The sequence below is a fragment of the Rhynchophorus ferrugineus genome, unplaced genomic scaffold (genome assembly GCF_030347505.1).
Source record: "Rhynchophorus ferrugineus isolate W39M unplaced genomic scaffold, kcgeb_rfMv2 rfM5, whole genome shotgun sequence".
NCBI classification, from domain to species: Eukaryota; Metazoa; Arthropoda; class Insecta; order Coleoptera; family Curculionidae; genus Rhynchophorus; species Rhynchophorus ferrugineus.
In genome coordinates, this window is record NW_027472584.1 from 18974466 (window position 1) to 18999887 (window position 25422).

Here is a 25422-nt window from a genome sequence, read left to right on the forward strand (position 1 = left end):
TTCCCTATGAATTTGATTATTTCTGACAAACCATGGAGCATTTAATATTCTCCTGAGGAGCTTATTTTAGACATTAGATAGACACTATCGAAGCAGCCACTAGAAGAAAAAACTTAACGAAAATAACCTTGTACACATTCAACAAACACCAATAACAATAAATAATACTATCATTCCATATAGCAATAACGCTAAGTATTTCGTAATGAATCTTGATCCCAAACTTCACTGGAACCAACATGTAAAAAGAAAAGAAAAGAACTGGAGTAAAATGTAAGAAAATATATTGGTTAATTGGAAGAAAATCACAATTCTCAGTACATAATAAATTGCTATTATACCAGCAAGTTTTGAAACCTTTTTGGACATATGAAATTCAAATATGCGGTGTTCCGCGGGGAGTAATGTAAATAAAATACAAAATTTCTATAACAAAATCCTGAGAAGTATTGTAGGTGCACCCAAATACTACAGGATTGATTACTTATACCGAGACCATCAATACTGACTGTCTTTCAGGAAATTTATAGAATCGAACGAGAATTGATGAGAAACTCCATTTTCATGTCAATATCGAAGTATTACAACTCTTGGATAACGGACTCAAAAGAATCAAACCATTTGATCTTCTGTAGTGTAGTAAGGTGTATTTAATAAAAAAACAGCAGTGTTAATACATCTTATTACACTACAGACTAAGATAAGATCAATGTGATCATTCTAGGTATATAACTATATTTAAGTTAATGTAAAGACATATTGTAGGGTACTCAACAAGGGCTAGTAACCATGTAATAAATAAATTAAAACTTTTTACAATTATTATTTAATAATGTTTTTCTTTCATTGAGGTAAATTTTAAATTCGATTGGTTTTTAAAAGATTTTAAGAGATATTTTAATGAAAATAATGAAAACAATGCCGTGTAAAGCGGTTTATTATTGTGACGGAAAACAGGAGTTACCCTATGACGAGTAGTGTCAACGAAGCAAACAGATTTATTATTATTACATTATTAAGTATTGTGAAATGTATTTACTATTATTAATGATCTTATGGTTATTAGAAAAGTGGTTTAAATATATATAAAAGGTGGCTTTCTTTTGGTGGTAGATTTAGAATTGACCAAGACGTTTATCAACTTGACATCAACCTCGATCCTAAAAAAGCTCCTGGGTTTGATGATGTTTCACGTAGGATATTAAAGGAGCTGCTACAAAAAATCTATTAAGTTACGAATTCGACAATCTACTAAATGCATAGAGTAATAGTGGTTGTTGCAAAACGATTTGAAGGAAAGAAATACTGTCCTACAATATTCCTAGATGCCTCACAAGTTTTTGCCGACTACTCGTATGCCATTTGGGACTAATGTATAAGACGAGAAAATTGCTACCGGTGAACTATAGTCAACTACAGCAATCATATCTTTTCAGTGGAAAATTTAGAGTGTTGCATGAAGGGGCATCCTCAATATTTAAAGTTATTTTAGCTGGAGTTCTCCAAGGTAGTGTCTTGGGACCGCTCCTGTATCTGCTCTACACTGTTAATATCCCAACAACAAAAGAAACAGTGCTTGGAGCATTTGATAACGACGCATTTATGAAAAACATATATCTCTGTTTAAGGCTGAAAGAAAAGCACAAGTGGCAGTCAACAAGATCTACAAATGGACTTGACTGAACTGAACTGAATTATAGCCTAATAGATCCAAATCTGTCCATGTTAATTTTGTGTGGCAGTGAAATGACAAAAACCTAATTACATCACTTGACGGATGCCCGATTTCTCAAGCAGAATCAGCTAAATACCTCGGCAATAATTTTGATGGTAAGTTAAATTGGAAACATGTTACACAAAATGCAGATCATATCAGACCCAAAATCAAGCAACTTTACTGGTTAGACTGAAGATACTCTCTTTTATAAAGTGTTACTCTTGACTCTAGCTGAAGTAGTTTAATTTTATTTTAATTTGCTAAATACATACTGATATATTTATTCCGTACTCGCCTTCCTTGTGTATTAATGTAAGTACAATAGAATAGTAGTAATAAATTAATTTGTAAATTAAGATTGCACTTAGCATATCTAACATAAGATGTAATTAATAAAAAACTGATAATCAGTTAATATTTTCGAATGTTAACACTTGAGTAAAACCTGAAAACTAGTACATTTTCATCAATAGTGTATTTTCACCTTAAGTTAATATATATGTACTTGACGGCACGTGTTTTTGAATAAAGCTCCAGCAAATGTTATTTTGTTGATATATTCACCATATGTTATCTCGTAAATCGACATATTAAGAGCTGAAAGAAATTGTTTTGTTTATACTTCATCGAAATCACGCATAATAAAAAAATTAATATAAATTCGTAAATTATGACTATGAATTAGTTCTTGTAATATAAAACAATGTTGGATAAAATACGTTGATTTAATATCCACGTTAAGGTACGACAAATTATCGATATGATTGGAAAATTCCATCAAATTTGAACCATTGCCAAACTAAACAGAAAAACCAGACATTGCCGTGTTATATATGTCGATTAATATCCGAATTTAGAAATGAAAAATTATGCTACTAGATAAGATAGCACCGGGTGCGAAACACGCTGTATATAATGACGACAAAAAATCCGAAAGAAATGAGATTGTTTTATTTTAAGAACATGATGTCAGATATTTCCATGTAAACGCCAATTATTAGTTTACGTACTTAATAGAAAAAAAAATGATTCACGAAAATATGTTTTGATAATTAGCGAGAAAATACCCTTGTAGAAAAAAAAAGAACGTTGAAATTTCTCGACCATCTCGAATATTATAAATTTAGAACGATCGAATGTGATTTTCGAATTAGGCAGTTGACGAATGACGAAAACGGAGAATATCTGGATATAATCAGAATGTCAAACAAATCAGATTAAAAACTGGTACATTCTTTGACTCTGCAAAAAATTGATGAGCAGCTGCCAAAGTAAATATTAGTGTTGGATCTATAAATAGTGTGAATTGTCGTCGTTGAGGACCTCACAGTTATTGGAACGCGTGTTATAAACCTGTCGCGATATGTTTATAAAAAACGACATGTGCGCCACGACGCTGTAAACAAACCGATGCCAAAACTGAATCCATACTGTGTTCCACGTTGCCAGTTTCATCATTCACCTTTTTAACAACGTTTTCTTTCGAATCAGACGCGATAATTAAAAACCACTACGTAAAATTCTGTAATAAACCCTTCATTTATGAATTTTTGTATATGTGTTATCTTTAAATACTTCCTGACTCTATCAATCAAATTCCGTATTTCTGGATGTTTATTATAACTGAGATTGTGAATGAATTTGAGGATTTCTTTGGCGAATTCAAAGTTTCGTTATAAAGAATCTTTACATTAGTGTTTTTCATACTACAAAGCCTTCATTTATGAGCATTTATATATATGTTACATTTAAATAATTCCTGACATACACCATTTAAAGATAATATCTCTGAATGTTCATTGTTATTATGACTTTGAATGCATTTTGAGCTTCCCTTTGGGGAATTTAGGGTTTTATTATAGAGAGTATGTACATTAGTATATACATACATATATTACATATATGTTCTATTTACATAATTTTTAACATATCTTATTCAAAGTCCAAAGTCAGAAGTCCAGCATGTCTGTTACTATTTCTATTGTAAATGCATTTTGAGAATTTCTTTGGTGAATTCAAAATATTATTATAAAGAATGTATATATTAGTGTTTTTTCATAGTGCAAAGCATTCATTGATGAGGATGTATCCATATGTTGTATTTAAATAATTCTTAACATATACCACTAAAAGTCCATATCTCTGGAGTCATCTTGTGTATGAATGTTGAGGATATCTTTGGTGAATTCAAAATATTATTATAAAGAATGTATATATTAGTTTTTTTCATTTTGCAAAGACTTCATTTATGAGAATGTATCCATATGTTGTGTTTAAATAATTCCTAACATATACCACTCAAAGTCCATATTTATGGACTCATCTTGTGTATGAATGTTGAGGATATCTTTGGTGAATTCAAACTATTATTATAAAGAATGTATATATTAGTGTTTTTCATTTTGCAAAGACTTCATTTATGATAATGTATCCATATGTTGTATTTAAATAATTCCTAACATATACCACTCAAAGTTCATATTTATGGACTCATCTTGTGTATGAATGTTGAGGATATTTTTGGTGAATTCAAAATATTATTATAAAGAATGTATATATTAGTGATTTTCATTTTGCAAAGACTTTATTTATGAGAATGTATCCATATATTGTATTTAAATAATTCTTAACATATACGACTAAAAGTCCCTGTATCGGGAGTCATCTTGTGTATGAATTTTGAGGATTTCTTGGTTTTCTTGGTGAATTCATGGTTTTATTTCAGATAACGTGTATATTATTATTTTCCAGGGTGTTTGTTTTTGTCCGACAGTATCCCAATTCAGCTGATCCCCTGGCAAGGGGATCCTTGTGGAAGTTTGTATTGCTGTTAAAATATCTACTCATTTATTGCCTCAGATTCCTTTGTGGGAGAAGCCACAGGAAGAATATCATTTTGCACTGAAATTCAATTATCTTTTCTAGAATTTTCTAAAATTTTCTATTTCTTTCCAAAGGGTGGTGGATGTTATGCTACACTTGTCACAAATTATAATATGTTAACGACATAGTAAAATTAAATTATAATCGTTATTCCTGGGAATCATTAATCTCAGATCTCAAATTACATTAATTTAATCTATCAAAAGTAATAAAAATATAAATGACACATTGTATGATTAAAACTTCTTTGATTTTATACCAATTAAATTAATTAAAAACTATAAAAACCCGGCTGTTGATTTCTTGAAAATACATAATCAGCGATCAGCATTTTCCGTCTTTTATGCGAAAGAAAAAAACAACAATTTATTTTAACTGATTTAAACTTTTTAAATACTAAATACAGTGTTCAATAGATCATTATAAATATAAATCATTGACTATCATCGCTTCAATAGGAATATTATCTCGTCACTTTGAACACTGAACTACCTATCCTGCATATTTTTTTTTAGTGTATCGACCCAGTTGTTGGCAACGGTAGTTCCTAAGTCCCAAGTCAAAAAACTACATTTACACAATATTAAAATCACTACATAGTATAAAACAAAGTCGCCTTTTCTGTCCCTATATCCCTATGTGCGCTTAAATCTTTAAAACTACGCAACGGATTTTGATGCGGTTTTTTTCAATAGATAGAGTGATTCAAGAGGAAGGTTTATATGTATAATACATGCATAATATACTAAGGCAACATTGCTAATTTTAGAGGTTTCTAACGTGATGTCGTAAATTAACCTATTTTTTTAGGCTTATTTAGCAATTAGCAAAAACGCTGCCTAACCCTACGAGTTAGATCAAATTAATGTGTGATCAATACAATACTGTAGATTGTACACCATAAAAAGGTCTACAAAAAAGTCCGCGATGGTATATGTTTATCTTTTAGGGATAACCCACATTAACCATTTTTATTGTTTACTTTTTACGTGAGAAAATGGCTTATTTACGAAGCTATTTTAAGCAATACGGCATTAATCCTTATCGAATTAAGTACCTTAAATACAGTGTGCAATTAATATAGATCAATATGGTTCCTTACAGCATGTAAATTAAACAAATATTTTCGGAGATATTACAAATTTAAAATTTGCGTTTAAAAATGTGTAATGTAATAAAAATTGTATGAATTTAGATATTCCAAAGATAGCAGGAAAACTTCATAGTAAGTATAGGGGAAGAGGAATTGTTTTACTCCAAATTTAATGCGTGCAGGCCAAGGGCAGTAATGAATGAACCAAAAATACTGGATCGATTTTAATCATGTGTTCATTGAGTGACATAGGCATATATATTTTATGCCCGTGCAAAGTCGGAGCGGGCCGCTATGTTTTTATATACAACGTTCATATTTTTTCTGTAGTGTATTTAATTTAGTATCAGCATTGCACCCGTGCGAAGCCGGGGCGGGTCGTTAGTTATATATAAATGTTTTAGCGACACGACACAGACAAAAAAAAACATCATTCCCTGTTATAAACTTGTTTATTTAAATTTTAAATGATATTTTTCCATACATTTTTCTATAAATAATAAGATAAGATAAACCGCCCGTATAGTGAATTAATTAAAATAGTTGGCAACATTGCATGTGACGAATGCGACGCTTTTACGAGGACAACTCGTCGACGCTAGGCCACCTTCGATCCCATGTTTATACGTTTTCATCCCGCAGTTTAAAACTGGAACCGTTGACAAAATGGATAATTGCTTTCCGAGCTTATTTACACTACTTCACGTTAAAAGAAATTTAATAGAACGGTAACGCCAGAAAAATATACTAAAATAAAAATGTTTATTGCCCGGGAGGGCTATTTATTTGCTTAGACGGATTTGGAACATTGATTCACCTCTGAAAATTGGACTATTTTTTACCTGCTAAGAAGGTTTACTTTATTGGCCACTCCATAATAGGTCAACTATAATTCCGTAAACAATGACGTTTTTTGGACAATAGATAATTTTTTAAAAATATTTTAGTCTCCTTTTTACCAATGAGGGCTTATCTGGACTGGACCTACTGGCTCCGAATGACGGTCCTAGGCATTAAGCCTGGCGAGTGACCAACTTAAAAATCAGGCCGAAAGACATTCGGTCTTACCCACCTTGGTGACTGGGTTCATTTTCCCTGTCAAATCTTGCACTCTTGCCCAGGACAACCACAAATATTAAACAATTACAAACGTAAATTTACGACCATGTCCTGGCAGGATTCGAACTAGGGATGTTGGCCATGGAAAAAAATATCGATATTTTAAAAAATATATCGGAGAAAAAAGTATATCGATCCATATTTTGCAACAAGTACAAAAAAATCGATATTTTTCAAAAAAATATATCGATATTTAAAAGAAAAAATAAAGATAATTAAATATTAGTCGAAACGTATATTTTATAAATACTTCAAACAAAAGCGGTGTTTTTTATAAATCTTAAAAATTAAGTACCAATTTTAAGGGTTCATTAAAAATATATTTAATTTTTTTATATATATTTTAAAGCCTCCTTTTACCAACTATAGGTTAATCTGGACTGGGCCTAAAATTTAACGTGGGCTCCGAACCAAAGTCCCCAGCATTAAGCCTACCGACTGGCGAGTGACCAACTTTAGAAATCATCCCAGAAGACATCCGGTCTTACCCACCCTGGTGACTGGGATCATTTTCCTTTGTCAAATCTTGCACTCTTGCCCAGGACAATCACAAATATTAAACAATTACAAACGTAAATTTACGACCATGTCCTGGCAGGATTCGAACTAGGGATGTTGGCCACGGAAAAAATATCGATATTTTAAAAAATATCGATATATCGGAGAAAAAAGAATATCGATCTATTTTTTGCAACGAGTATAAAAAATATCGATATTTTTCAAAAAAATATATCGATATTTAAAAGAAAAAATAAAAATAGTTAAATATTATCCTAAACGTATATTTTTTATAAATACTTCAAAACAAAAGCGGTGTTTTTTAAAAACATTTAAAATTAAGTACCAATTTTAAGGGTTCATTAAAAATATATTAAATTTTTTATATATACTTTAAAGTCTCCTTTTACCAACTATAGGTTTATCTGGATTAGGCCTAAAATTTAACGTGGGCTCGAAACACGGTCCCTAACATCAAGCCTACCGACTGGAGAGTGACCAACTTTAGAAATCATCCCAGAAGACATCCGGTCTTACCCACCATGGTGACTGGGATCATTTTCCTTTGTCAAATCTTGCACTCTTGCCCAGGACAATCACAAATATTAAACAATTACAAACGTAAATTTACGACCATGTCCTGGCAGGATTCGAACTAGGGGTGTTGGCCACGGAAAAAAAAATCGATATTTTAAAAAATATCGATATATCGGAGAAAAAAGTATATCGATCTATTTTTTGCAACAAGCATAAAAAAAATCGAAATTTCTCAAAAAATATATCGATATTTAAAAGAAAAAATAAAAATAGTTAAATATTAGCCTAAACGTATATCTTTTATAAATACTTCAAACAAAAGCAGTGGTTTTTGAATCTTTAAAATTAAGTACCAATTTTAAGGGTTCATTAAACATATATTTAATTTGTTTATATTTATTTTAAAGTCTCCTTTTACCAACTATAGGTTAATCTGGACTGGGCCTAAAATTTAACGTGGGCTCCGAACCAAGGTCCCCAGCATTAAGCCTACCGACTGGCGAGTGACCAACTTTAGAAATCATCCCAGAAGACATCCGGTCTTACCCACCCTGGTGACTGGGATCATTTTCCTTTGTCAAATCTTGCACTCTTGCCCAGGACAATCACAAATATTAAACAATTACAAACGTAAATTTACGACCGTGTCCTGGCAGGATTTGAACTAGGGCCGTTGGCCACGGAAAAAAATATCGATATTTTAAAAAATATCAATATATCGGAGAAAAAAGTATATCGATCTATTTTTTGCAACAAGTATAAAAAAATCGATATTTCTCAAAAAATATATCGATATTTAAAAGAAAAAAGAAAAATAGTTAAATATTATCCTAAACGTATATTTTTTATAAATACTTCAAACAAAAGCGGTGGTTTTTAAATCTTTAAAATTAGGTACCAATTTTAAGGGTTCATTAAACCTATATTTAATTCTTTTATATAATTTTTTATGGTTTATATGGCCTAAAATTTAACGTGGGCTCCGAACCATGGTCCCCAGCATTAAGCCTACCGACTGGCGAGTGACCAACTTTATAAATCATCCCAGAAGACATCCGGTCTTACCCAGCCTGGTTACTGGCGTGACTAGGATCATTTTCCTTGTCGGATTTTACACTCTTGCCTAGAACATTCACAAATTTCACACACACAATCACAATCACAAACATCAATTTACGACCATGTCCCAGCAGGATTCGAACCCGCGGCTATCGCAACGGTAGGAGGACCGTCCCATCGCCTTTACCACTAAGCCGGCTATATTTAATTTAATTTGAAAAAATATCGATATATCGGCAAAAAATATCGATAATTTTTTTTAGAATATATCGATATATCGATATTTTTCTGCATCCCTAATTCGAGCCCGCAACTATCGCAATAGAAGGTGGACCATCCTGTCGCCTTTACCACTGCACCACCCAAGCCGACTTAGATAAAATATTGTTCAATAGGTTTTGTTTTCGATAAGAGATGGCGCTATTAGACTCATCATTTTGGGTTTTCGATTGATTAATAGAGAGAGTCTTAGTAGAAACCTTTGATAATATAAGCAATATTTTGACTGATGAATGTCTTCCAAAAACTATTTTTATAACATTTAAATTCGAGAACAAAATATGAAAAAACAGAATGAAAATTATTTGAGTTTACCGATAACTTACCATATTAAATATTATCCAGTAGAGATGTATAGCAATAATGTCTAAATTAAAATCAATTTTAGGTTTTTATAGATATTTATTCTCGTACCAACATTATTTTTAGTTGTTCCAGTTCTAGGCATATGCTTACATTTTTTACAAAGAAAAACTGTAAAAAGTACAATTTGAGGAGTTAAACCTAGTTTTAATTAAATGAAAAGAAAATATGTCATTAAGAACATCATAATTATAAAAAAAATGCATACTCGCAAATGCGCATGTTCACTTTAAACCAATTACAACCTATTTATGCCGAATTGTGTCGTTCATCACTATACATCAATATGGATGTATCCTAAGCAAATTATGGATCAGAATTACCTTTAAATTGTAAAACTAAAATCTCAGATTAACAATATATGACTATAAAAATTTGGACTATGAAAATCTTGTACATGGGGTAATAAAATTATTTTCCTTCAAGATAAGGTGCCTTTTCATGCAGCTTAAGAAAGTTAGTGCGAACTTCCAGATTTAGCTCCTTTTGACGTAGAAAGTTTATGCCCGGAAAACGATTTAATATTGGGAAATAGCTTGGAGGTCTGTCTTTACGAATTCTCAGTTTAGATATAAAATATATACACTTGAAGTTCAGAAAGACTATCTGCCTAGATATCAAATATCACAATAAACAGCTCTTCATCTAAATATGGTAAGAGCAACCTCAGTTTTCCCTTCGTTTTCACCTCAATCCTACAAATCTCCTCTATTTTCTATTAATAAATTAGTCATTTCAAATTAATAACTAATTTAGAAAAAAATACTTACGGTTCCTCAGATCATTGTTATTTTTCAAATATGATTTCAAGAAATAAGTATTTTTTCATTAGCATTTATTTAATATTTCATAAATTGGAACATTTTATTTTTTCTTGTTTAATTCAAAATAGAAGCCCTTTTGTCATATTTTCCATGAAAGCAATAACTCAATATTGAAAAGTATGTCTATCTGTGGTCAGTATGAAATAGAAATCGAGAATAAATGGACCTTCGCACGAGGAAAATGATGACTTCTGTCACAGCTTCAATGGCTTATAAATAAATCGTGGAGGGTTACTCTTTATAACGAGTAATATTTACAAGTCGAAGGGGGTCATCCTGTGGCTATGAAAAATTCAAACGACTCTATTAATCTTTTACAGTTTTCGGTGTTTTGCATTGTCAGACAATACCATTTACGTGACCCAGAAATTCTACTGTATACAGTGGCGGCCAAAAGAAAGTACTTGAAAAAATTTAGTTAATTAGCATCTGGCATTATTCCAAAATTTGGATACAAAATTAAAACTGTTTATAAATTCCCATACGATCTCTAATGAATAATAATTTTTCTTATAAATATTTTAACGTCTCCTTTTTACCAACGACGGTTTATCTGGACTGGACCTACAGTTTAACGTGGGCTTCGAACCACGGTCCTCGGCATTAAGTCTACCGACTGGTGAGTAACCAACTTATAAATCATCCCAGAAGACATCCGGTCTTACCTAGCCTGGTTACTGGCATAACAGGGATCATTTTCCTTGTCGGATTTTGCACTCTTGCCTAGGGACAATCACAAAATTTAAATAATCACAAACATAAATTTAGGACCATGCCCCAGCAGGATTCGAACCCGCGGCTATTACAACAGTAGGAGGACCGTCCTGTCGCCTTTACCACTGCTCTAACCAAGCCGACTTGATTATTAATAGTTTGGAAAAATTAATAAATGTTATTAAAGTTAATAATAAAAAAACGTTACGTTCTTATCAAGCTTTATTCGTCTTCATACTTAGTATCCGTAAAATTGATCGATAAGCTCAAACCAGATGGCTTGATGGAACCTTCTGGCTATTTCGAATTAATATACAATGTTATCTGAAAATATTTCCCCAATATGCTCTAATGGCTATCTATTTGGACAAGTAATATTCATTAAAGAAGTAAATAGACTTGGTGGTAATTAACTTACTATATTTGATAACAATTAAAGTCTGATTTAAATATTGGGAATTTTATTTTTTTAATATATTAAAAATTCGAAATATTTTTAATAACAAATTACTAAACTGATTACTAAACACCTCTAGTACAAAAGTTTTAATCACATTTTTAAAAAGTGTGCCATAATTTAGTAGTATTTATTTAGGAAGATATATGAGGGCATACTTAGGAAATAATGAGAAGTTATACATTATAAGAAATTAATTATTAATATACTTCAATATATTTATCCAATGAAGAATATCAATCAATATGCAGTATTTAAGTATGTTGAAAAATTACAAATAATTATTCTACAATCAATTTAAAAAATAATGTGGAATCGATGATTTTTATCAAAAAGTTCCTTATAGTATCACAAGATATTACAAATTTTCCATTAAACATTACGCTTGCTTCGCTGTAACTAAGATTTGACACGTTAATAAGCGTCAGTACGAATATGACGTTAATATGAAAGGAACAAAGGCAAATGAGGAAAAATGTATTTGGACGCAAGCCACTGAAGTCCTAGGGTTCCAAGAGAAGCCATTGGGGATTTGGGATCTGAGTGATACGGTCGTAATACGTGCATTATTTAAAAGGCTGCCGGAAAACATTGTTTCTAGCGATCGGTTATGTCCGTATTGCCCCCCAGTCCACCGTATATGTTAAGCCTTGTAATTGTTATATCGAAGAGTGTTCTCGAATAAGGTGAACACATTTTTCGTGTAATACTTTCTGATCTCGAAGCACTTATATCTTTAGTATAATAAATAGTAAATGGATTTATGAATATTAAAATTTCATTGATTTCATGGTTTAGTCAGAGCTGGGAAAAATACATAATTTGTTTTTATTAAGATTAAAATTTCGATATACTATATGGTTAAATATTATTGTCTATATTTATATTTATTACATATTTTTTAGAAAAATGAAAATTTTCATGCGATTTTGTAACCTCATATCATTTGCTTGTATTAAAACAAACAAAGTGTCCCAATTTAATTACAAATAAACTAATATTAAAGCAACTCTGATGACATTGATTTTAAATGCATATTAATAAGTAGAAATGATGAATACACAAGCTAAGACATTCATTATTCGAGGTCGCCTTCATATAGCGGCAATCTACCGTACTTGTCATATGTTTCAATAAAGTTCAAAAAAAATTCTTACAGTGTATCCTTTATATACCGCCCGAACAATAATGACTTTGTGTGTGATTATGTGATGTGTCACAGGAGACATTATGCAATCTTTGTCACTTGTCACGAGGCGCTGGTTTCTTGGACCTTTGCCGTCTTATATTCCATGAAAGACACTCTAATACGAATGATTTATATATTTCGGAGACTGGCCTGTTTTTATTGTACGTCACATTTTTGGTCGTGAATGATTTCTCCTCGTAAAAAATATGTTTCCATCTTAATATTGAAACTGATTTATGTTTGTTTTAAATTACTTATCCATCATAATATATGAATTCTTCCTATATATACAAAGTTGTTCAATAAGTTCATGCAGCACCATCTATTAGTCATATTAGAAATAAAATTTGAAATATTTGTGCAATGTTTCATCAATAAGGATGAATTTGGGTTTATCGCCGTTATGGTATCAAAAGAAATGATGAGTGATGTGAAGAGAGTTTAATTAAATTTTGTGCTGTAAATATACATGTTTTTTTATAACATCTTTATTAGATACGCTTAGTACAATCTTAATTTACCATTAATTTATTACTATTTTTCCTATGTACTTGGATTAATTCACAAGGAAGACGAGTGCTAGAAAATACATCAATATGTATTCCTCAATTATAAAATTTTAATAACTTATAGCAATAGTTTACACTAAAGGTATACACTTCATGTAGGTTCGTATGGTTTTGTTTGCTTCAATCTTCTGACATCCTGCGCGCTGTCCATCAGTTGTATTGCTTCCACGTTAGTATGATTTAGTAATCTTCTTTTCTGTTTCAAGGCGAAATCTTGGATAACTTCGCAAATCCATTTGATTTCCAGGTCATCGTGCAGTTCTTCGTTGGTTACGTAGCGATAGGCATTGGCAATAAAAGAAAGTTGTTTTGACAGCGTTGATTGACTAGTTGATTTGATTTTTTAGCGCAACCACATATTTGCACCCCATAGGTCCAAATTGGCTTTATGATTGTATTATAGATCAATCTCTTTGATTTTAGATCAAGTTGAGAGTATCTTCAGACTAATCAATATAGTTCTTTTATGTTGGTCCTAATGTGTTTTGTTTTTTGTCTAACGTGATGTTTCCAATTTAATCTACCGTCAAGATGGATTCCAAGGTATTTAGCTGATTCGCTTTAGGAATCGGGCATCCATTGAATGATATAATTAAGTTTTTATTATTTCACCGCAATGCAAAATTAACGTGGACAGATTTGGAGCTATTAAGTTGAATTTTCCAATCTTTCGTCCATTTTTAGATTTTGTTGACTGCCACTTGCACTTTTTCTATTGCCCTAGGCAGAGATATATCTTTTGCCATAATAATTGTGTCGTCAGCAAAGGTTCCAAGCACTGTTTATTTTGTTGTTGGAATAATTACATGTGTCTCATCAAGAATATAAAAGAATATTCATGGTAAACCAGTTTTTTCGAATATATGGGCCCCCTAGCGGTATAAAGAATTTATATGACTTTGGTTCACAATTTATGATTAAGACCCTGTTCTATAGAAAAGAAGAATGTTCTCTCAATAGGTCTCGTGAATGTAACATGCTGGATCGCTCCAAATGTAAAAAAGTTTACGTTTTAAAAGTTTAAAATAGAAAATACGTGTAGTAAATAGTTTAAATAAGGTTTTTGTTTATTTTTATTTAGTTATTATAACGACTATTATGTACTTATTTTTTAAAAACAAAGTTTGATTATTTTTTATCAATTATTAGTGTATTCCTTATTTACCTTTTGAACTCGGTTCAAAATTTTTGTTAAAATTATTTTATTTTTCACATATAATAATAAGCAGTATTAATTACATCGATACAGATAAACCAGGAAGACCCAAATCGTCGAAAATATCTCTCAGTGAGATCTACACCAACAAAAAATCTCTAATTAATGATAAATCTATATGCCGAGGATTTTTTTCCTTCATTAATTATGTTCCATTGTTAGATAAATAAAGTTACGGTAAAGTTACCATGTAGTCTCTAATACCGTATTACGACAATCACTGTGTAACCAAGCATTTTCATCCCATTAGAACGCTGTTAGTCGAGTTATTGAAGTTTGTTTAAGATTTGAGAATCTCTCTGTAATGGCATCTCGAAATTATAGGGTGGATCCAAAAGAAAATCGAACCCCAATGTTATATTACCGTAATAATATGTTCCATAATATTGTTTTAAAAGCATATTGCAAATGTACAATAAATAGCGTACTGGGAATTAATTTGATTTTTCTAATCTTTCTAGTAGCATATGAATTTCACTTTAACAAGACAAATTACTTGAACATCTTCAAAAAATTTGAAGACAAAACTACTTTAAATAGAATTAGTAATCAAACAAATCAAAAGATTAACGAATATAAACAGAATTGCTTTCAAAAGTATGTAAGTGATTAAGCCCACTAGCAGACAAAGACTATTCGCTATGGAAAGCAACTTGAAGAATTAAAAGGCCAATTATTCGATTACCGCCAATTAAAAATGATCGAAATGCATGGGTTCGACGCGATAATGAAAAGGCTGAATTATTAGCACAATACTTAGCCAACATATTTCAACCTAATGATATAGAATCTACCATAGACACATCTCCTGTTTATCAACTGTTTTTATCACTGAATGTTGCCACTGAAATTGATAACCTCAATCATAAAAAGGCACCTGGTATAGACGACATTTCACCTGGATTATTGAAAGAACTACCACGAAAAGCAATCATCATGTTGACATATATATTTAATGCCTGTTTAAGTCTGAAGCATATTCCGGAATGCTTTAAGGTGGCACAAATAATTATGCTCAAAAAACCTGACAAACCTGCAGAACAAGTCGAATCTTACAGGCCCATTTCGCTACTACCTGCAATATCAGAGCTATTTGAGAAACTAACATTTAAACGTATTAAACATTTGGTAATAATACCAGATTTCCAGTTTGGTTGTCGAAATCACCATTCATCAATCGATCAAGGGCACATAGTAACTGCGGCTATTGAAAGAGCGTTTGAGGAAAAGAAGTACTGCCCTGCAATATTCCTGGATATCTCACAAGCTTTTGATCGGGTTTGGTATTTGGGATTAATCTGTAAGATGAGCAAATTGTTACCGCGTAACTATTGTCAATTGCTGGAGTCATATTTATTCGGAAGAAAATTTAGAGTATCTCACGAAATGGCATTATCAACATTTAAAACTATTTCGACTGGAGTTCCACAAGGTAGCGTCTTAGGACCTCTCCTGTATCTGCTCCAAGTGGCAGTCAACAAAATCTATAAACGGACGAAATATTGGAAAATTCAACTTAATAGCTCCAAATCTGTCCACGTTAATTATACATTGCGGCGAAATAATAAAAACTTAATTATATCACACAATGGATGCCCGATTTCTCAAGAAAAATCAGCTAAATAACGATCATAATCATCATCAAACATCACGTTAGACAAAAAGCAAAACACATTCATCCAACTCTGTCAAAACAAGGTTCTTCGATTGATTACCAATGCCCATCGTTATGTAACCAAAGAAGGACTGCACGATGACTTGGAAATCAAATGGATATGCGAAGCCATCCAAGATTTCGCCGTGAAACACGAAAGAAGATTGCTAAATCATACTAACGTGGAAGCAATACAACTGATGGACAGTGCGCAGGATGTCAGGAGATTGAAGCGAACCAAACCATACGAACTTAGATAAAGTGTATACCTTTAGTGTAAACTATAGCTATAAGTTATTATAATTTTATAATTGAAGAATACATATTGATGTATTTCTCGCACTCGTCTTGCTTGTTAATTAACCCAAGTACATAGGAAAAGTAGTAATAAATTAATGGTAAATTAAGATTATACTAAGCGTATTTAAAAAAGGTGTTATAAAAAAATCTTCAAAATTCAACTTGGATATCTTAATAATAATGATGTTAAGGTTGATTTGATAAATGGATGTATGTTCATAAAATTCTCACAAATTATATCAAAGATCGTAATCTGTATACTCTGTCAGTTTTAATAACTGTTGATAAATTGAAGTTTAAATTTGTACACCCTATAAAACAGACCCTATTGTTTGTCTCCAAGATGTTCCGCAAAGGTTAGCTGTGCGTTTCAGGTCATGGAGGATTAAAGGACCCTCTATTTGTCTTGTACCAGTCGACTGCTAATGATTTCATTAGACCAAACAGAGCTACTCAGCTCAGATTTGAACATTTTATGAGATATTAGCAAGTTTATTGCATTTTCCGTCTATATAAATTTAACGCTACTGTAAACGCCACTGAGTAAATATCATATTAGTATCATAGTGGTGGTCCTTTAGTTGTGAATTGTTATTTCTTCTATTCCTAAATTTAATTCCAATATGGTTATACAATTTATTTACATTAATTAATAAATATTAATTGACTAAAATGCCAAGTATTAAGTTTTTATATATGTAGAGTTTTTGTTAGATAATTTTTTCTCCATGAAGTGACCAATTATTCGAGTACCGCCAATTAAAAAATGATCCAAATGAATGTGTTCGACGCAATGATGAAAAAGCTGAATTATTCGCACAATACTTAGCTAATAGCTTTCAACCTAATGATACAAAATCTACCATGGATACATCTCCTGTTTATCAACCCGGTGTAGATCTAAATCGAATTTCTCCATTGGAAGTTCCCACTGAAATTCATAAACTCAATCCCAAAAAGGCTCCTGGTAGAGATGACTTTTCACATGGATTATTGAAAGAACTACGATGGAAAGCAATCATCATGTTGATAACTAATATTTAAACGCGTTAAATTTTTTATAGTACCAGATTTCCAGTTTGGTTTTTGAAATCACCATTCAACAATCGATCAAGTGCGGCTATTGAAAAAGCGTTTGAAGAAAAGAGATACTGCCCTGCAATATTCCTGGATATCTCACAAGCTTTTCATCAGGTTTGGCATTTGGGATTAATCTGTAAGATGAGCAAATTGTTACAGCATAACTATTGTCAATTGCTGGTCGTTCTCGACATTTAAAACTATTTCGGCTGGAGTTCCACAAGGTAGCGTCTTGGGACCTCTCCTATATCTGCTCTACGCTGCTGACATTCTAACAACAAAAGAAACACTACTTGGAACCTTTGCTGTCGCCAAAATTATTATGGCAAACGACATATCTCTGTCTAGGGTAGTAGAAAAACTAGTGGCAGTGAACAAAATCTACAAATGGACCAAAGATGGGAAAATTCAACTTATAGCTCCAAATCTGTCGACGTTAATTCGGCATTGCCGCAAAATAATAAAAACTTAATTACACCACTCCATGGATTCCCGATTCCTCAAGAAGAATCAACTAAATACCTCGGAATCTATCTTGACGGTAGATTAAATTGGAAACATCATGTTTCAGACAAAAAGCAAAACATATTAGAACTAAAATGAAACAACTATACTGATTAGTCGGAAGATACTCTTGACTTGATCTAAAATCAAAGAGGTTGATTTATAAGACAATTATAAAGCCAATTTAGACCTATGAGTTGCTAATATGGGGTTGCACTAAAAATTTAAATCAACTAGTCATCCAACGATGTCAAAACAAGTTTCTTCGATTGATTACCAATGCTTATCCCTACTTAACCAACGAAGAACTGCGCGATGACCTGGGAATCAAATGGATTTGTGAAGTTATCCAAGCTATCCCCTTGAAACACGAAAGAAGATTACTAAATCATACTAACGTGGAAGCAATACAACTGCTGGACAGCGCGCAAGATGCCAGGAGTATGAAGCTAACCAAACCATACGAACTTATATAAAGTATCACCTTTAGTGTAAACTATAGCAATAAGTTATTATAATTTTATAATTGAGGAATACATATTGATGTATTTTCTTGCACTCGTCTTGCTTGTGAACTAATCCAAGTACAAATGAAATATAGTAATAAATTTATTTATAATTAAGATTGCACCAAGCGTATCTAATAAAATGGTAAAAAAATGAAGTGACCATTAACAATGTGTAAACACGTACCATTTTAAAGTATTTAACAAATATTTATAACATATATTTACAAATAGATCATTAATCGAAATAGCTCAGGTTTTAGTGGTCAATAGAAGAAAATGAGCCATATAATCTGAAAGAAAATGACGTAATATTAACTTTTCATTGTGTGAACAGTAGTATCCTCTTTCACTATAAACCAGCAGTAATATGATAACATGTTAGCATTCCATCTTCCCTGATAGCGCTCTTCTATGGTTGTATATCCTGAAAATCGAAATGGGGAATGCAAGAAATGTATTTTTAGAGACATTCTGAACCCCATCATTTTAAATAGTTGTAAAAGTCATTCACTAAAATCTCGGCATCTTCAGCTTTACAATTACCTAAAAATCCACGAATTACTTTCTTTAGATATAATCAATTCTTTCGCGGTAGGATCTTCATCGAATTCATTCTTTTTTATATGTTTTCTCATTTGTAGACCAACAAAAATGCCTTCTTTTGATTTAGCATCACTTAATTTAAAGAAAACAGTTTCCAAATACAAACATCCTTTATATTTTTATTCATGGCCTTGACAAAATGTTTTATTAAACCAAGTTTTATATGTTATGGTGGAATAATCACATTTTCTTATGGAATAAGAGGTTTTTAGCTCATCAACCCGTCGTTGTTTTTGGTCAAATGTGAGCTCACACGGCACCCACTTTGCACACAGCTTTCTCATACCCAAATATCCGTGAATGATATGATGTTCACGTTCAGTTGGTATCTTTATAGTGTCTGCTATATCATTATAATTTTAATTTATGGCCATTTAAAAACATTTTGTGGATTTTTTTAATGTTTTCGTCGGTAACAACCTCTTTTGGAAGTCCATTGCGTTCACCGTCTTGACCATTTCACCACGTCTAAACTTGGCACACCAACCCTTGTTGGTTGATTTTCCTGGGATGGTGTCAACTGTATTTTTTTGCCCTTCAAAAAGCAATATTTTATCAACACGCGAAATTCCTTTTTATCCATTTTTTTCACAATAACAAAAGTTGCTTCACTCAAAATGCTATAATTCACAAACTAATGATCCGACAGCTGTCAAATTTATACACCAATCTTTTGAGGGTTAGGGTTAACTAAAAAGCATATGGATTTAATTTTAGCGGCGCCATGTGTCAGGCCGGTGACTTTTCAATTGACATGCTATAAAAGACAGTCTTGCATACTGCCGAAATAAGTTAATTTTATTAGTAAATTGGCAACGGAATAATGGAAAACTATGTCGAAAAAAATGCAAGTTTTTGTTAAGGTCATCCGAAATTTATAGGGTTACGACCAGAAAATTTCGTTTTTAATGGTCACTTAAAATTGGCCGGTGATTATTTCATCGTAAATGTTTACGGAGATAAGGAAAAGGAAGGTTTATCGTTGGGTATATGTAATTTTCTACTTCATAAACCCACAGGTAATTTTGAGTCATGAGTTTCACAGGTACTAAAAAGGCATTTGTTTACAGTATATGACACGCTCCATGTGAATTTATCTTGCGTTAAATTACCTTCTGTAATGTGAGACCTATTTTATAACGCTTATTTGTTTGATAAAACACTAATTTGTTATTATTTTATATATATTAGAAACTCAATAAATTTTAACAAATATTGTATTGCTAAATTTATCAATAGACTTACATATACTTTTACTTACTTACATATATTTTTATCAGCGATATCTTTAGATGAATATGCAAGGTATCAATGTAAATAACTGTTAAATCCGGGTTTGATATTTCCCTATATAAAACAATAATTCTTCATTTAGTATTACTCAATTATTCAGTGTATATATATCCTCATTGAAAGCATTGGCATATTGAACAAAATCACAGATAAAAGTGTGAAGAACTTTCAGACAACTTAACAGTTAATTAATGAGCTATTTGCAAAGGTTCACATGCGATGGGTAAGATCAAAAATGACAAAAAAATGGCTACAATACGAATTGACTGAAGAATGACAGTTCAACAAATTGAACGACATATAGTTGGCAAAAATACCAACGATAAAAATAGCAAGTTAGGGACGCAAAATCATCAGTATGACAAAACAAGTGTTGAGGGTATAACGGTGTAGCTCCTTACCATATATAGCGTCGTCTGATTGCCAACAAACATGGGAAAAAACTAAAAGAACTTGCCACTTGAAAGAAGCCACTGGTTCATCTTATATTCTTGCCTAAAATTTTTATACGTTACATATTATACATACGAATAAAACTATTATGATAATAATTATTAGGATCATAAAAAATGAACTAATAGCGTTTCTATTAAGACCATTAAATAGAGAGCGATATAGCGGGAGATAGAGAAAAAAAAGTAAAACGATTTGGTTTTAAATAATTTTAATTGCTCAGTCAGAGTAATTACAAGACAATAAGCGGTAATTACCTGCGACTTAAATGATACACCATCTCATCAGAGGCGTGACGAAAATCCTTAATGCTATACGTTTTTCTATGCAGTACGATTCTTCAAAATGGCGTTTCTTATATTGTTATTATAGCAACTGTTTACCCACCTACAATTACGTGTGCGCCCGACTGTGTGTGTGTGTATGAGTATGTGTGTGAGCGCGCGGAATCATTTAATTTTTTTCCTTTCGTTCATTTTTTTCTCTCTCTCTCTCTCTCACACACTCTCGCAATATAAGGTCGTGTAATATGTGTCGGAATTTTTTTTGTTCGTTTATAATTATACCAATTCGGCATAGTATGACAGTATCTAGATCTCAATATGATTTTTTTTTAGTAAAATGATCTCACAACTAATTTTCACGGATGGAAAAAGTGCCAAAAATTTTTACATCTCAGATAAAGATAAAACTATCAAATTGTATGTATTATGTGGCGAAACAAATGAAAATCCATGTTGGATTGATTTAAAATTTGTAGTTGTTGATATATGTGACATCAACCGAAAACCACTCGTTTTTGGAAAACACACTTTTCTTTGTATAATCTAAAAATTCAGAAGTGTATAAAAATGTTTATACCTCCATTCGATTGAGCGTAAAATTCTTTATAATCCGTGGAAATTTAATTAACTAATTATTTGAACTTATATGGCAGTAAAAAATCTGAAAATGGCGGAAAATCACAAATGTTCACGACTGAATGGAAAAATGTATATTGAGGTGAAAAGAACAAAAATCCATGTTAAAGTGTTCTATAATTTAAACTTTTTAAGTTATTTTCCATAAACAGAAATTCACATTTTTTTTGAAAATACACTTTTTACCCAAGAATTGTAAAACTAAAAGATTTACAAAAATACTATACTTCCATTTCAATTCAGGGCAAAATGTTTAATAATCCCACCAATGAACCGAAATGACAGTAAAAAAATACAAATGGCAAAATATCGAAAAAGAATATATAGAAAAAGTGCCAAAAATTTTTATCTTTCGGATCAAGATAAAAACCATTAAAATCTAGTATTTTGGAATGAAATAAATCAAAATCCACGTTAAATTGCTTTGGAACTTATATAGATTTAAAGATAAATTTTTGAAAAAGCGTTTTTCATTGAATACCCTAAAAACTGAAGGTTATACAAAACTATTGCCTCACCATTTAATTAAACGTAAAATTCTTTATAATTTGTGTAGTTTTCATTAATCTATGATTAAGAATAGTGAAACTATTGAAAATGGTAAAAAACTCAATAGACCCGTAGTAGGTATAGTAAGGCGCATTTCGTATATTGAGCAAATCTAATGAATACAGTGGATGTAAAACTGTATCTATCCTAGAGATCAATATAGATTTTTCTTTTGATATTGAACAGACTGCTTTGAGGGTATGATCAGAAGTCATTTCTGCATCGAATAGTAATGGGTGATGAAAATTGTATTTACATTTAAAACCATAAGTACAAAAAATAGCTCGATGAATGGTTTTGCTTAAAGGATAAACGGTTTTTTTGGGATGGCATAAATTGCCTAAAAGTTGGGCAAGATTTATAGAATCAAATTTCCAGTATTATTTTCTTGATAATTAGGTAGGTTTTTTTTACAGTCGTATATCTAAGAAGAATAATACAAGAATAATGTATGTATATGTATCATATATAATAAATAATGTGCATTAAATGCTTGTGTAGGTTGTCATAAACTTATAAAACAGTCAACAAGCAAGTGATATATTTCGGAAGTAAATTTGGGCCACAAAGGGTCTACAAATTAAAATGAATAATTTAGAAACCATCTATTACTTAATCCATGGAAGCAATTACATCGTTGCAAGGGTAAATCTATACAGGCCGGGGGTTCCTTTTCCGCTTGTGCCTCTTTAAAATCTGCCAATTAAAATTGATGCCATAATTAGAAAGCTCAGCAAAAACTTTCTGCCGTTTCTTACGGTTCAAATTACGTGCAAAATTAAACTTAATTGCCACCATTCGCCGCAAAAGTGACAAAGAAAACCAATACTACGTCAACAGTTTTTTACCCTTAAAATATCCTCTTGCTTTTAAAAAGTTTTAATTGACGCCCGTATTGCCTTCTATAGCCAATTACTTTCTTTATTGCTATGTGATAATCACTCGAATTTATTTACCACCCAAAATTATGTACTACAACTTTATGTTGCCCCCACTCACAATAACGATTTCATAATTTTAAACTATTTCCTCTCCATAATATTTTTATTTAACCATTGGAAACTACTGACATCATATAAATGAATATTTTATGAGACATTAGCAAGTTTGTTGCTCTTTACTTTAATATTACATCATATTTGTAATTACTTAGCCCCAAAGGCAATGGTTGTTATTTTTATGTATAATTAAGTAAAAATATTTCTACAGAAACACTATAAAGAATTTGGAATTTATTTGTTAATATTACCATGTGCTTTTTAGTTTTATATCTATATATTAGAACGATGAATTATTTTTTTGTAAATTCACTGTGTACCTAGTTGCTTTCCAAATTGCTAGGTTATCATCAGGCTAGCACTGTCACTTTTGTCAATCATTTTGTCACATTTTTGCTTTTTAGTAATTTTTTTCTACATAGCATTTACTTTTTTTAAATTAATTACATTTTACATTAGATATGCTTAGTAAAATCTTAATTTACAAATTAATGTATTACTGTTCTGTGGCACTTGTATTAATGCATAAGCAAATGTGTGTTTGTTTGTTGTGTGTGGTTTTCGTTCGATTCAATTTTATAATTTCCTGTATGTTGTCTAGTAGCTGCATTTCTTGCTTCAACGTTGCTGTGATTTAGCAACCTTATTTCATGTTTTACGCAGAAATCTTTTGATATATCGTATATCCATTTAATTTCGAGGTCATTGTGCAGTTCTCTTTATTCTTGTCTTGGCTGCGTTGGGTTACTAGTTGGTTTGATGTTTTAGTGCAATTCCATATTTGTACCCCAAGGATCCAAGTTCGCTTTACGGTGGCCTAATAAACCAATATAATTGATTTTAGATCAAGTTGAGAGTATCTTTCGACTAAACACAATTGCTTGACTTTGAGTCTAATCTGCCCTGCTTTTTGTTTAACACGATGTTTCCATTTTAGCCTGCCATCAGGATGTATGCTGAAGAATTCAGCTGATTCTGGTTGAGGAATTAAGTGATATAATTAGCTTTTTGTTATTTGGCTACAATGAAGTACTAACATGGACAAATCTATTAAGGATCAATTGGATCTATTAAGCTGTATTTTCTAGTCTCTAGTCCATTTGTACATCTTATTAGCTGCTACTTTTACTTTCTCTTCAACAATACATGACTGAAGTAGTCATAGTGCCTCATAGTGCCCAATAAAGCTGGTCTAATTAAATGCAGAATATGATTGTGGAATTGTTAATATATGATTTTACAAACGCTCTTAATATATCGATCAAATAGCATTATGTTTACGGTTGTCATGATCCACTCTAGGCCAGTGTATGTCACATAATTTCGAAGTTTTTTAATAATATCCAGTGCATTTAAATGTTTGGTGATTCACGTTGAAACTAATAGCAGTGTATTTTGATCGAGATTCTTGATAGTTCTTACGTAAGGTTACAGAAATACATAACAGTTGAGATTATACTTTGATTATACTTGTTTTTGATTATACTTAATCAACATTGGTATACAGGACATGTGGAAGAGTGCCAATATTAGTTACAAATTGTAAAAAGCACTAATAAGTAATGTTATAGTGATATAAGGAATGATATTCGTAAAACTATTTCGAGAGGGTTTTTTCCACCATAAACTTTGCTAATACTTCCCATCTCAGAGAATGTTAAAGCAACCGATCACTTTGCATATTTGTTGGTATAACCGTCTTCAAACACGGAATTTGAGGCTCTATTTACGACTATTTCTTACAAGCTTTACCGTCCATCAATAAAAGATGTGCTCATAGAAAAAATTTGTTTAGTATGCTCCAAATACTTTCCGCCTAAATAGGCAGTACAACTTCATGAAAATCTTCATGGCTGTATTTCAAATATTGAAAAAGAAGAAGCTTTTATCCTGAATAACAAATTAAAAACGACATATATTATCAGAGATGTTCCAGTGACAGATCTACTTTCCAAACGGAAAGAAAAAGTTTTAAATAAAACCAAAGTCGATTATAATTTACTATATGTATGTATATATATATATATATATATATATATATA

The 25422-nt window shown here is 31.4% G+C and overlaps 1 protein-coding gene across 2 annotated transcripts in view; it reads right to left on the reverse strand.

Annotated features, from left to right (window-relative positions):
- The window catches only part of LOC143197057 (zinc finger protein basonuclin-2), a 332352-nt gene that overhangs the window by 183113 nt on the left and 123817 nt on the right, over positions 1-25422 (reverse strand). The gene's annotated exons all lie outside the window — the stretch shown is intronic.